This window comes from Alexandromys fortis, unplaced genomic scaffold, assembly GCF_014885135.2.
Source record: "Alexandromys fortis isolate MF-2015 unplaced genomic scaffold, M_Fortis_MF-2015_v1.1 scaffold_21, whole genome shotgun sequence".
In the NCBI taxonomy this organism is placed as follows: domain Eukaryota; kingdom Metazoa; phylum Chordata; class Mammalia; order Rodentia; family Cricetidae; genus Alexandromys; species Alexandromys fortis.
Window position 1 is genome coordinate 16,800,306 of NW_026067905.1, and position 14,168 is coordinate 16,814,473.

Genomic DNA, 14,168 nt, shown 5'->3' on the forward strand with positions numbered 1-14,168 from the left:
CCCTCCCTCCCTCCCTCCCTCCCTCCCTCCCTCCCTCCCTCCCTCCCTAAACCTACTCTCTACCAGGATTACATTCCGTGTTTTAGTTAAAATAGAAACTGTTAATAAGATTTGTAAGCTACTTGAGACCAGTCTGACAGTTTGTGAACTAGAGCCAGGACATTCACGATGTGATGGGACATCGTCTTATGTGTTCAGGGTTGCAAGGACAGTTAGGGTTATGATGCAAAGAACAGTGGGATAAAAATAGAATCTAATGATTCCTTAAGGGTTTTTGTTTCTCGTGGTTGATTTAGAAAAAAAGGAAATTAAGAGTTTGCTCTATTGATAGTCAGTTGGTTTCTCCCCATACCATAACTTGAGGAATCATATTAGACATGTGTCCTGGTTCTGCTCCCCCAGTTCTGATGGAGCCAAGTCGCATGAGGGTGGGAGCCATTAATGTGGATTTTAAGATGATTTTGGGGGAATAGAGTTATAAGAAGTGATTTCTGCTTCCTCCACAGTACATATTAATGGATTTGGGAAACTCGCTTCAAAATCAAAAGCATTAGAAAACACTTGCTCTTATTTTTTTATTTGTTTAATTAAGGAATTTGTTTACATATTGCCTTAAGGAAATTTAAAGATTTTTTTAAGTACAATGTGAAAACTGTATGTGTGTGTGTGTGTGTAAAAATGGGGAGTGGGGTTGTGATCTGTGTGTCACTTAAAGGTTCCCTTAAGTTAGGCATTCAGCAATTACCCTTAAGTATGGTAAACATTATTAAGAAACTGTCTGAGATTCAAACATTCCATCCTCCAGGGAAGCTCCTTAAACAGGAAGGTAAAGAGCTCAAAATTGCTCCCGGAAGTTCCTGAAACTGACTAGATTCACTCAGCCCCTCCCTGCCAGAGTCAGAAATAGAAGCTGCAAAGAAGACTCAGCTGGGCTCAGAAGACGACTCACAGATAAACTGTGCTGCGAGAAGCAGAAACGAACATCCCTATGAGAGTAGACCAGTCACTCGGAAAGGATACACTCCAGCCTGTTGAGCTGCCTGCAGGCTGTGCAGTGTGCCTCAGGTTTCCCAGCTTTGGGAGCTGTCATCTATGCTGGGGTGGGCCTTGGTGAGTCATTTGAGTAATTTCTGCCCCTGTAAGGAACCCCTCACCTATACTCCTGCTGTAAGGAACCCAATGGAGCGCATTGTTCCTAGAACTTTGGTGGTATCTGTTCTTTGCTCTGTTGTGGGATCCCTATCTGGGGTAAGTAGACATTTGGGTGTGTCTCCCCGAGGAAAGGTTTGTCATACAACAGAAACCTAGTTTTCTTTGTTCAGTGAAAGATACCTGGCTAAGAGACTAGCCAGATTCCAGCTTCTCTTAAAAAGGTCCAGTCCTGGAGTGGCTTAGCATTTCTGTTAGAATACTGATGCCAGAGACTGGGAGAGGTGTCTTCTATGTTTGAACCTAAAGGGTCCTGTCTAGTGCCCTCTGTTTAGCTCAGCCTTCTTGGGAGCTGAAGTTCCACCTGCTTCTTTTGGAGTGGCATGGGGAGAGGTACCTTCTGAACAGGCAAGTTGGTTAGTGGAAATTTCCATCCTGAGCTAACTAGACATTTCACCTCAGTACAGCTTCCTTTTAATTTTTGTGATGGAGTTATTTTTAGTGAGTTACCATGTTTCTCCTAGTCCTTTTTGACTCTGCTTGTGTCTGTTCCTTCCATTAATTAATTCCCACAGTTCTTTCTTAAATCTTCCCTCTATTGAGAGATACTACATGAGTGTGTGTGTGTGTGTGTGTGCACTCATTTTAGGAAAAGGTGGGAGGAGCATCTGTTTTGTTTGGAAATCAGGTATCAGCTCTGCCCTAACTTTAGGAGCTTGTTTCCAGTGTTAGACTTTAACACAATTAGCATTTATTCCCTGGACTGTTTATTCTTTGATTACCAGTGAGCCTAAAAGGACCTCGTTCCTTTTTAGGTCCAATTCCAAATGAGAAGGCAGTAGCAGTGCTGTATTTTAACAGTTTTGAGTGATTATAAGCATCGAAGCTAAGGTCATACATGACCTTCCTTAAATCCTATACTGAAGCTCTGGGAGATAGGTTTTATGTTTCCTACTTTATCAATGATTGGGCAGAGCTAGCAACGTAAGCATTGTGGAATAAATGTATACTTCTGAGCATCTTGGAAACTTCTTAGTGTGTTTAAAGCTGCTATAAACCCCAAGATAATCTAAAATTTGTCATTATTGTAGAAGGTTCACACAATAATTAAAGTAATTTGTTCGTCCACTTTTGCAGTATTTCATGTCCAGCATGTCTGGATATTGGCCTGATGTTTTCTGATAAGATGGAAGGTAGCCATGACATCACAGCCCAACCTTTGGATTCTCTTCAGTTATGGTGTGATCAGTAAATAGAAGAGGCCGATAAGGAAGTGCTCCTTGGACTGTGGGGGTCACATTTCCCCTTACTCTTGGGTGATCTTGCAAGTCACCCAGGACCTAACTTTAGGGTAGTCATCTATAAAGTGGAAACAGTGAGCCCTTAGGTGCCAGTGATCAGATTAAATGGAAAAATGTCTATGAATTGCTTAGAGCTGGACACATAATAAACACTCATTCAAATAGCAGCTGCTCATAATACTTAATGCCATCGCAGACTGTAAGTTGGGCGAGGCAAGTTCTGAGTCTGTTGGCAATAGAACCTCCGTTAAGTCCCTTTATGTCTGAATTTCTTGATTTATATGAGGGTGATATTTAAAAGAGGATTATAGTAAACCTTACGAGAAACATAGAGCATTAAATGATCTTCATAAATGCTGATGACCCTCTGGCTAACAGGCTCTGGGTCCTGGCTGCTATAGGCACCTAGAATTACTGGGGTTTTATGTACACCAGTCATTAGTTTCCCCAGGGCACTTACCAGTTTGACTCCAATCCCATGTTTCTAGTGATTGACATATGCTTTCTGGGTCAAGACTTGGATTAGATGATCTTTAAATACTTTGAGGATCTGAACTAGTTTGATTGTGAAGATTAAAGTCTTTATTCTTCTAGAGTTGATCGTCTTTGGAAAATCTTCTTCTGTTCTGTTTTAAATTAATTTTAAATCAGGATACAAAGTAATTGGCTTCAATATGGCATTTTAATATGTATTTATCCTTATACCTTGTTTGTGACCTCCTCCACGCTGCCCTCCCCTGCCCTCCTTTGTTGGTCCCTTTCCCCCAGCAAATAGCACCTTTCCCCTCTCCTTTCATGTCACCTGATAGGTGGTCCTTATTTGCCTCTCTCTGGATATATCCTGTGCTGAAAAACTTTCTGTGTATGAAGGAGGAAGCTCTAAATGAAAGGGCTGTGACATGGAGTCTGCCAGTTTATCCTGTTACCGTGTGAGTCGCATGTTTCCAGGTGTGACTGTTGTGAGTCAGAGCTTGGTATTGGACCAGCAATGTTTGAAATAATTAAAACCATCGTGTGGCTTTTTAATGTAGAAGCATTTGCTTCCTTTGCCCCTTCCAATTCTGTATGAAGCACTGTAGTTGGAAGTTGGTCTTGGCAGCAGCGGTACCTGGGTTCGAATGTGAAGGGAAGGTGAGCCATGCCGGGGAAGAATGGCTCCGTGCCTTTTCCTGGAGAGCTCCTGCTCACAGGTACTTCCCTAAAGTTTAGGTGCAAAGTCCCGTAATCATTTCGTTAGCACGTCTATTCTTACCGCAGTCTGTTTATTTCTGTAGGCTGTCGGTGCGCCCTGCACGCACCGCTCTGGGTGAGACTATTATGCATAAGATAAGATCTTCTTCCTTAGCTTCTCACGGTTTGGGAACGGGGGACGACAAGAACTGCTCTGATGTGTATCATCATCTGGTTTTACAATCTGAAGTTTTGTTCACCACTGGGTGTACTGGATTTCTGTTTCACCAGATAAAAGTCTATAAATACTGTAACAGCTTTCCTCTCTTCTCTCACAGAGGGCCCCACCTCCTGTGGCAGTTTTCATGAGCTCCTGCTTGGTTCCAGAGCTAAGATTCCTTTGTAAATACTGTACCCGTGAAAGCAGTGTTATGTCCACTTCTACTTTCGCTTCTTTTTCTCAGCCTGTGGTTTCTCTCAGTACCCCAGATTGGCCTCATCATCCTCCTGCCTCTGACTCCAAAGTACTGAGATATTACAGGCCTATGCCACCACACAGGGCTCTTTGGCATATTGGGAAACTTGGGCAAGGTCTTTTCCTGTAATTTGTCTTGATTTTCTCCTGTGGGTGCTACAACCCTTCTTCCCAAAGCTGTCCGGACCATCCCTAGAGGGACACTAGTGAAGTCTCTCGAACTTCTTTATCCCATCAGTGCTATTTGTCTAGCTGGCCTTTCAGAGCAGCGGAAGAGATGCGAGCAACTGTAGGTTCCTGCTGACCTGGCGGCTCAGAAACAAATCCCTGGGCCATGATAGCTAAACAAAGTCTAAACGGTACCCATTTCTAGTATACCTGAAGCGAGACACCCCATTCCTGGTGGGGGCTGCACACAGGCAGGAATGGAAGCACAGCATGACTTTCCAGAATAAGCAGGTATTAAAGTTCTTTCAATCAAAGAGTTCTTGTTTCTTGGGGAGTGCAGGCTCCTTCTGAGCCTTTCATCTGAAGGTGTTAGCCATATCTCATAGGAGGTTCTTTCTTCCTATGAAGCCAGTTTGCATGGAGACGCCAGGCTTAGTGATCAGGTCTCAGTGAAGGAAGATCCTTGCTGTGTTCTTTCTGGGCTTCCTCCCCAGGTTATAATAATAATCACCCCTGTCTGTTATTCTCAGCATCATTTTGCAGTGAAGTGGACTCCAGGACACCCTCTTACTGCCTGGGAGACTTGGGGGGAGGTCATACTACATTCTAACCTAGTTCTTTATAATGTGAAAATGAAGGTGTCATATCTAGCTTTCCTGTGCAGGTCATGTGATGGTTAGGAGGAGAATGAATGGCATGCTCCATGCTGTCCCACAGGGAACAACATTTAATGCTCTCAGAGAGGAGGTTAACCAGGAGTGGAGGTAGACAAGGAAGATAAAAGTAAGAGTCTCCAAGCTAAACTATCATACACCTGTTGAGTTCTCAGCATGGAAACACCTAGAATGATTTAAGCATTTGTTCAGCCGTCATGTGGAATATGACTTGTGCTGAAATAGACAGGATGCAAGTGAGAAAATAGCAAGGCATGGTGGGTTACTACTTCCATGAGAGGCGGGAAAAAAACCCTAGCAGCAGAGGTGATGCTTGAGCTGGGCCTTTGCCTTTCCTTTTTGTTCTCTACAGTGCTTGTTTGTCTCCGGTCTGTGCACTGGCATCACTTGCTGGCTATTTGACTTAACGCTCATCCTAACAGAAGTTACTTTTTAGGTGTGCTTACGAATGCCCTGAAAGCCGCTGGTTCTCAGATGCCGGTTTCTGGATGTGCACTTTTATAATGAAAAGTCTATTTACTTTTCTGGGTCAGTTTTGCCCCAAACTACAGCTCTATAAATCAAAAGTTGCCTTGTTTTAGACATGGTATTTATTTCTAATGACTGGGTAATTATAATACACAGGGACACTTAATGCTTTGGACCATATTTGATATAAATGTTGAAGGAAAATTTATTCTTTAGGGGTATAGACAAGAGAAAGGTCAAAGGCCTGCAGTAGGTTTTCAGAAGGACAGTTGATGTACTGAGTGTATTCGTGGGAAATCGGATGTCATGTGAGGACAATGGTGAGAATTACAGTGTCACGTGCAGCCTTGAGTGACTGCATTATTTTATGTTAATAATTACATTGGCGCTGTCATTGACTAAATATTTTTCTTGCAAGCTAAAGAAATGTGATTTCTTTATCTGTTTACAAGACTGTGTTTACAAGATAAAGATAGTTATCCCTTGAGTTGACATAGTAGAGAATTCTCTTCTGTGAATCTTCCTGGAAGAAAGCACAGAGATGTGTAATTCTGACAGTTTTAATGGCAGACATTTTAAAATTCATGACATGCTTGAAAACTTCCTATGGAAGTAAACACAAAAATAAAAGACTGCGGGTTTTTGTTGTTGCCATGCGGTGTGTGTGTGTTGATGAGTCTAAGACAGAGTTCCTCTGTAGGTCAGAGGACAACCGTGAGTGTCACTTCTTGCTTTTTAACTTGTTGATACAGGGTTTATCATGACCCTTGCTGCCTACCCTAGGTTGTCTGGTCCCCACACAAGTGCTGCCAGACGGTCCTGACTCCACCTCCCGCTTGCCCAACAATCTGTGTGCTGCTGCACCCAGCCTTAGTGAACCTGCTGATTAGAACTCAGGTCTTCACGCTTAGTGTTCTCTCTACTTCATATATAGTAAGTTTCCAGAAGTAAATATTAAGAAACAGCAACAAATCGAAACATGACTTGGAAATGAACTCTCATTTCTCTGTCCTTCCCAGGATCCCCACCGCACATTTTTAGAAAGGGTGGCCTGTCCTTGTAGTCTAGACTTTGTTATTGATCCAGTATCTTCTTCTCTTGCCTATTTTTTTAATTTTATTTTTATTTTACGAGTATGAGTTTTGTCTGCATGCATGTATGTGCACCACAGGCATGGATGGCGCCCGTGGAGATCAGAAGATGCTCTGAATCTTTTGGAACTTGAATGGAGACAACTGTGAGCAGCCACGAGGTTGCTGGGTCCTCTGCAAGAGCAGCAGGTGCCCTTAATCATTGGGCCTTCTCTCCAGTTGGCTACTCCTTTCTGAACTGCCATTCTCTTCAGTTCGTGCTTTATTCTAGAATTCTTAATCAGTTCATAGTTCTTTTAAAAAAAATAATTAATTCCTCTGAGGTGTAGGACTTTGTGTATGCAAATGAGCATTTTCTCAGAAGTCAGCCTTTGACTTTCATCTTAGTTCTGCTGTGCATGATTCAAGGACGCTGTGGACTGCCTCACAGGGTCCTCAGTTACTACGTTTCCCTTCCACTGCATGCTTGAGTCTTCACCTCTGGCCTCTGGCCTGCAAGCCCACCCTCTGCATCAGCCCTAGGCACCTTTTGTCTACTTCTTACCTTCTTGTCTGCATCAATACTTCAGAGACTAGGTCTGGGTAATTTCTGCTCAGTGCCCCACCTCTGAGTTCGCCTAGATTTTTCTTCCTTTCTTACCGGAATGTCTCTTAAGTCTGTGTCTGACAGTGTCCTAGGCAGACACCTTCACCGCCCCGCACTTGCTCAGCCGACCTCCACCATGCACTTGGTGCCGATTGCTTTGCTCCCAGCCCCGTTTTGTCTGTTCTGGGAATGTGACACTAATCAGATTTGCTTGCTGTGCATGTCTGTTGATACCAGGGCTTATAGGGTCTCAGTAACACTCACCATCATCCAGTTCCTGTCTTCGTTATTCCTCCCCAGAACTATTAGACCGTGGCGATTCAGATCCCCACCGTTTTCTGGTCCCCTGCTCTGCCCTGCCGCCAATGTGGAAAATGTCTCTCTATCCTTCCCATTTTATGGGAAGGCTCTGCTGGGCCCCTCGGGTGCTACTGTTTGCAAACATCACCACCCAGGACTGTTGTGGGTTTGAGCCATGGGTTTCCAGGGCTGTGCACTCATCTGTTAGACCTCTGTAGCATCTTTGAGAATGCCTAAGACTCAGAGCTGCTGAGTGCAAGTTGCCCTGAGCCTCCAAGGACTGGTCTTCCTTGCTGTGGACCTCACTCCCTGTTCTGCCTGGAGATGGAGGCAGGGGCACTGCATAGCCCTTTTCTGTTGGCTTTCATCTCCGCAAGAGAGGAGAGACGGGACGTGACAGCGTGTTTAAAGGTAGTTTTCTTTAGGGACCTGTGTGTGCTGCTCCACTTCTAAGTTCTCCTGTTTTCTCTCATTTTTCTTTTTCACTGACTTCTTTAAAATATGGGGGTAAAGCATTTGTGGTAAGACCATTCTCTTCCTAATCATTCTGATTAAATACATCTTTTGAAATCAGTCAGGCAGTAAAATATTATTTTAACTTTGCTATATACTACTTTTAACAATACAGAGAGATTAACTGGATTATTTTTAATTTTATTTTATTATTTGTGTGTGTGTGCGCGCACGCATGTGCACATGCCTGTGTGCACGCACATGTATCCACACATTTCTTGGTGCCTACGTAGGTCAGGAGACAGCTTTGTAAAGTCAGTTCTCTCCTTCTACCTTCACACAGGTTCTGAATCATCAGACTTACGTGGTGTGTCACCAGCTCTAACTGGATTTCTTAATACCCGTGAACCACTGAACTCAGCATTGATAGTAGACCCCCCCCTTTTTTTTTTCCCAGAAACTAATAATTTAATTCTTCTGAGAACAATTTTAAACAGAAAAGGCTTTCCCTGTTATCTCAGCATTATACATATAATACTAGTCATAATTAAGATCCCTGTGTTTAATATATTTATAAGCCGAGGATTAGCAACTGTGAGCTTGTATCTAATTGTGTGATCATGCCTCTCTACATAGCTTCCTTTCAGTGCCTAGCAACTTTCTCACACCAGGGGGTTGAACCAAGAGGCAGGGCATGCTTACAAGTTCTGTAAGTGGGAAAGGAGGGCTTGCGCTGGCTGGATTTTGGAAATCTTAAGTCCCCCTAACTGGTTTGTAGGACATGGATACAGAGCATGGAACTGAGGGAAGAATTTTGTGCTTAGACGGTGTGTTACAGCCCAGAGATTGTGAGCCTTGAAAACAGCATGGTGGGGTCCTGGCTGGATGCATGATACAGCTGTCACCTTACAAAGGGTCCCCCAAGCTTTAGTTCAAGAAGTCCCATTTTATGGAACTTGCTAGAATCAGCCAAATGCAGAGCATAGGAGGTGTGGCTTTGCTGGAGTCAGCCCGGCCCAGTGTTCCTCCAGACAAGCTGCTTCCTGCTGTCTTCTCCTCTACTTTCCTGGTCCCATTGCAGCGTGCTAGGTAAATGGAATGTGGGGACAGTGCAGGTGGTAGAATTGTGTCATTTGCCCAGTAGACATGCGTTTAAATAGATGTTAGCAATGTCTTAATACAGTGAACGAGAAGTCTGTGAGCTTTACTGCGGTAAGTGATGGAGTGTCTGCATTGTAGGTTTGGCATACCGCAGGGGTCTGTGGCCCCTAGATGCCCCCTCCCCCAGTCCCAACACACAGAGGGAGAAGGGAGAGAATACATCTAGATCGCCTGTTCTTTTGCTTTAACTTTTATATACTCTATTTGTCCACATCAGCATTAAAATTAATGAAATTTGATGTTCATGAAAGGTTTTAGAAAGGTCAACTTAGAATAGAACCTGTTTTTTTCCAGTTAATGAATTATTTTAATCTTTATAGCCAGCAGTCATGCAGGGTGAAACAGAACTGCCTGTAGCTCCAACAAGGACCTGGCACCCCTCTAGCCTTTGCAGGCGCCTCCCCTCGGCTGCACAGCCCCCTCCATAAACACACACATAATTAAAAAAAAAAAAGTCTTAAGGTATTTATGATGCTAATCATTTTTACATCGTACTGTGCTATGTAAGGACATTTTTATACAAGTGCATAGTGTGTATTAAGTGTAATTTTAAGTTTTTTTTTAAATTTGGTTTTTGAACACTGTCTTTAATCTCAGCCAGCCCATCAACATTTGTTGAATGTCTTGTGGCTCTGATGAATGGGGGGTGGGGGAAGAGGTCCCTCTAAAGATTGAGGAAGCACGCCTGCAAAGCATACCCCCAAACAAAAATGTGTTGGGCCTGGTCTGGTGGCACATGCCTGTCATTCCAAGCATTTGAGAGGATCGAGAGTTCAAAGCTAGCTTCAGCTACACAGTGAGACAGTTTTTTCTTTAAAGCTCATTGTGTAATTTCCTCCCAGTGAGCACATTGAAGGCTCTTCTGCTCCGAGTTCACAGAAAGGGCAGGAGTGAAAGCCGGGCATCAGAAAACTCGGCTTCCCATGTTTATAAACGGGACGAGCGCGTGCTTCGCCGACTGGTTACAGCCTTTGTAAACTGTTTTGATTTGAGAAATAAATGTTAATGTTAGCTTGTTCTTGGACAGAAATTAAAAGTGCTAATGAGTGCCCCAGTGATCTCTCAGTCTCCCTCCCTTCAAGGCAAATATTTTGTGAGGTTCAAATCCCAGGTCAAAGCTAAGGCTGGGTGCTTAAATGAATGGCTCCCTTGGTGACATACGGAATTCTTCTTAAATCCCCGGACAGCTGCCTTGTGGTAGGGAAGCACTCTTGAGGAATACTTTCCATAGAAAGTTTGGGACCTTCTTTTTGACAAGGTAGAATGTTGGCTGATAGGAGAACTGTCACGGAAGGAAGGATAATATGTCACTGCCTTACTTAACTGTTTTGTAGTTAACCTACCTTAGCCACCTGGGACTAGGATCACAGACTGGAACTGGAGTAGAGCCCCTGCCCCGTTATTACTGAGGTCATCACCGGGGATGCTCTGACCTCTTCTCATTAGTGGGGTCACCACTAGAGAGTCCCTGGGTCTGTTTTGGTTATGTCAAACAGCTGAGTTAGGAGTTGCTCTAGAAATGACCTGAGTTTTCTGTTTGTGACAAAGTCATGTCCCAGATGCCTCATGCGATAGCAGCATGACCCCGCATCATCTCCAAGAGGAAAGAGGCGTTTCGGCCACCGTATTGACTGGACGTACCTTTTCGCTGATTGGTGTCTCAAAGCAAGCTTTGGTTAGCCTCTTTAATCAATAAACACCACAGAAAGTTCTGTGAATCCCTTATTTCCCATGTCACATAGAATCGGTGAAATTGTATTCTCCGGGGCCGGAACGGAATCTGTGTTGTGTCCTTGTTTACACCCTGCCTTGACCCCCTTGGAGCACTGCCGTTCTGTGACCGAGTATTGTTTTACTGGAAACTGCCCTGTTTGATGAGGAATTTTTAAGACCTTTAAAACATTTAGTAGCTTTTCCTCATCTCCATTGACTGTCCCTTAAAAGCTTTCGGTGGCCTCCAGGGTGGAAAAGTCACTTAGAAGGAAGCTTGAAGCCCTCTGCCAGGAGGACTGCCGTCTTCCAGAACCTATTGATTGTGTTTACTCAGCAGTTCCCCTCTTAAACAGTGAGCCAACTCGCTAGAGCCATGGTGGCCGTCTGGTAGGGGAAGCACACCATGAAATGTCTCTAATGGATGAAGAAGCCATCGTTTTGGGGAGGAGCCAGCGCTGTGTTCTAGCCAAACCGTCCCTGTAGAACGGCCCCACTCCGTTCTGCAGGCTCCATGCAGTGGGAGCTGCAGGATGCATGGGGCGCCCCAGGTCCTTGCAGTGTTGCCTTGGGCAGAGGCGCAGCCGAAAGCACTGCTTTTGACAGCCTGCTTTTGTTTGCAGTTCTTCCTTGGCCGTTGATAAAATTCCAGTTTGAAGTATTGCGTCATGTACAGTGTAGTAACACATTTGAAAAATCTAGACCCAGCTTTGTCAGGAAACTGATGCTTCTTGTCAGAGAGAAACAACTCAGTGTTCCACTGTTCTCTTGCTCCAGCCTGACCACTGGCCTGATTTTAATGCTCTCTCTATGCTCCAAGACTTCATTAGTGTCTGGCAACTAATTTTGTTTTTACTCTCTGAAGAAATCTCAGTTAGAACTAATTTTTAAAATGATTTTCTTTTTTCTTTTTAATTTCTTGGATTAAGTTATTTTCTGCTAATTGTGTTTGGCCTGTTCTTAGAGAAATAGCCACTTTTATTTTTTTTTCTGAGATGAGGGGCAGGAAGGGTCAGATAGTTCTGCCTTTGTCCATTTAAGTTAGAGTCCCTCTAAATAATATCCTACCTTTGCTTTGCCTAGGATGAGACTTAGAATTATGATTTGAAATGTGGCCCACAGAGAGGACTAATTTAATTGCAGCAAGTCTTTAGAAAGGTCGATGGAACTTTTGTTTCTGAATTTAAAAACAAATACATTTCATGGATGAGAATTTAACCTGTATAGATAGTGTGGGGGCCTACAGATTTTGGTAGAACATTTATCTCACAGAGACACACCCTCCCACATGTACAGACAAGCACACACACACTGACACACACACACTGACACACACACACACACGAAGTGAGTTCCATTTCTTCTGGAAATACAGTAAGTAAGAAAGTTTGTATGTAAGAAACTTGACCTTTTTGGTTACTGAAACTGAAAACTGAAGGAAAGGATAGGAATGGCTCAAATGTTCCACATTTTTCTACTTCGGTATGATACGATTGGGACAGATAATTCTTTTAGTTTGTATGGATAATGATTGTCAGGTTGGGCTAAACAGGATCAGTAATTACAGTCATGGATTCTTAGAGGTAAGTTTAATAGTGTGTTCAACAGCAGCAGGCAGCATAACCTACTAGTCCCAAGCTTACGGAAGTCTGGGTCCTTTAACAGGTACCTGGAATTGCAATTTGCTCTCCCTAAACTTCTTCGAAGACATTGGTCCCAAGCAAGTGCTGTACGGTCTCAGATATCTGCATTCCTTGGAGGAAATAGAGAACAGTACTTATTTTCTCTTATATAAAGAATTTTAAATGAATTACGTCCTTGTTTCAAAACAGTCTAGGTTTTGAAAGTGGGAATTAAAGTTTAATGAGGTGTGATGTGTCATGGGTATCTAATAATAGATCTCTTCTGACATCTGAATTTTGGCTTTCTCAAAGGTCTGTTGTTAAAGATGGTGAGGATATTTGTAGGTTTGTCCCCAACCTTAAAACCTGGCATGTGTGAAGGGTACTTGGGCTTCCTGTAGACTTTTGGTGGCATTGCCATGGTACTGGGTTAGAGAAGAGATGTGGAGCTGATCGTGGGTGCTTTGGGAGGTCTTTCAAGTTATTTTTTCTTTTGTAGAAATTAGCCCTCTGTAGAGACCTTCTCACCACTTTATTAATAAGGACCAGATCTGTTCAAAGAGAATCAATCCTCAGAGCCTAATCAGGATTAAGCCCAGTTAAGAACTCAGCAGTGCTTAACCTCACCAGAGTCAAGTTCTCCGACCCTGGCTCTCCCAGAAGTTCGGAAGGAGTCTTAGATGTCTTATTTGCCACTTGCTAGGGAAGCTGTCTAGCAACTGAACTTATAAATAAACCCAATCCCAGCAGCATTTCTGCAACTTCATTGTGCACGTGAGTTTTTTATCAGTCAGACTCTGAGTTCTGGGTAAGGTTCATCATCTGCATTCCTAAAATAATCCCAAATCCTTCTCGGTCTTGTTGGTCCCCAGATCACACCTTGACAAAAAGCCTTAGGAAGTGGCTGTGTCACACCATGCTCTGTGTACCCCACAACTGGTGTAGTGTGTCCTTTGGGCAGCAATATTTCCCCCTTTGGGGACAGCAATGAATATAATGTCACACCTTTGGACTACCTTTCAAAGTGATTGCTAATGTTAAGATTTAATAAGTAGCTACTTGAAGTTTCTGTCTTTTGGTTTTCCTGTCGATTCCCAGCATCTACAATACCTACACTACAAGGCCTTGAGTAAGTGTCTGCCGAGGAGTTATGAATGAATGACCACGTGACTCTGAGACTGGGGACTCTTAGGAGGGTTGTCAGTGTCACGGTGTCAGTAATGGTTTCTGGGATCAAACACACCGAGAAGCTCTGTGATTCTTTGAGTAGAGATGAGTATTATATGTGCTGAGATCCGGTTCTTGTCTGTTGCAGGATGTTGACCCCTGGTCTCCTCAAGGATTAGAGCTTGCATTTACTTACTTGATTACCCCAGATAGCTCAGCAAAACCAGGAGGGCTTAAGTTCAATATATAGAAACGTGATCCTTGGGAAGGTTATGTATTTCCCGTGTTCTTTTATGGTACTCGTGGCTCCCATTCCTCTGGAGTAGAGAGTGTGGTGGGTGGTGCATGCTCAAGATCTTAGAATTTTCATGCTAAAACTCTCCACTACCAACTCAAACCCTCCATCTTCTATTCAGCCTTCCCTGACTCCATCCAGATGCACCTTGTAGCTTGATCTTTGATACCTGCTTTTCTGCTAATTCAACCAATTACCTTACTGTATCACAGGGCTTTTATTTTACTAGGTTTTTTTATTTTAACATGATATTTTGATAGATGAATGCTTAATGAAATGGCCATAATATTCTAACAAAGCAACACATTTAGGATACCTTCATATCAGTTATTTTCTAGAGGGTGTGTACATGTGTGTATGGTGTGTGTGTGTGTGTGT

At 43.3% G+C, this 14,168-nt stretch overlaps 1 protein-coding gene across 2 annotated transcripts in view; it reads left to right on the plus strand.

Moving 5' to 3' along the window:
• CUNH1orf21 (chromosome unknown C1orf21 homolog) overlaps positions 1-14,168 on the plus strand; it is a 198,028-nt gene that overhangs the window by 49,505 nt on the left and 134,355 nt on the right. The window lies entirely within an intron of this gene.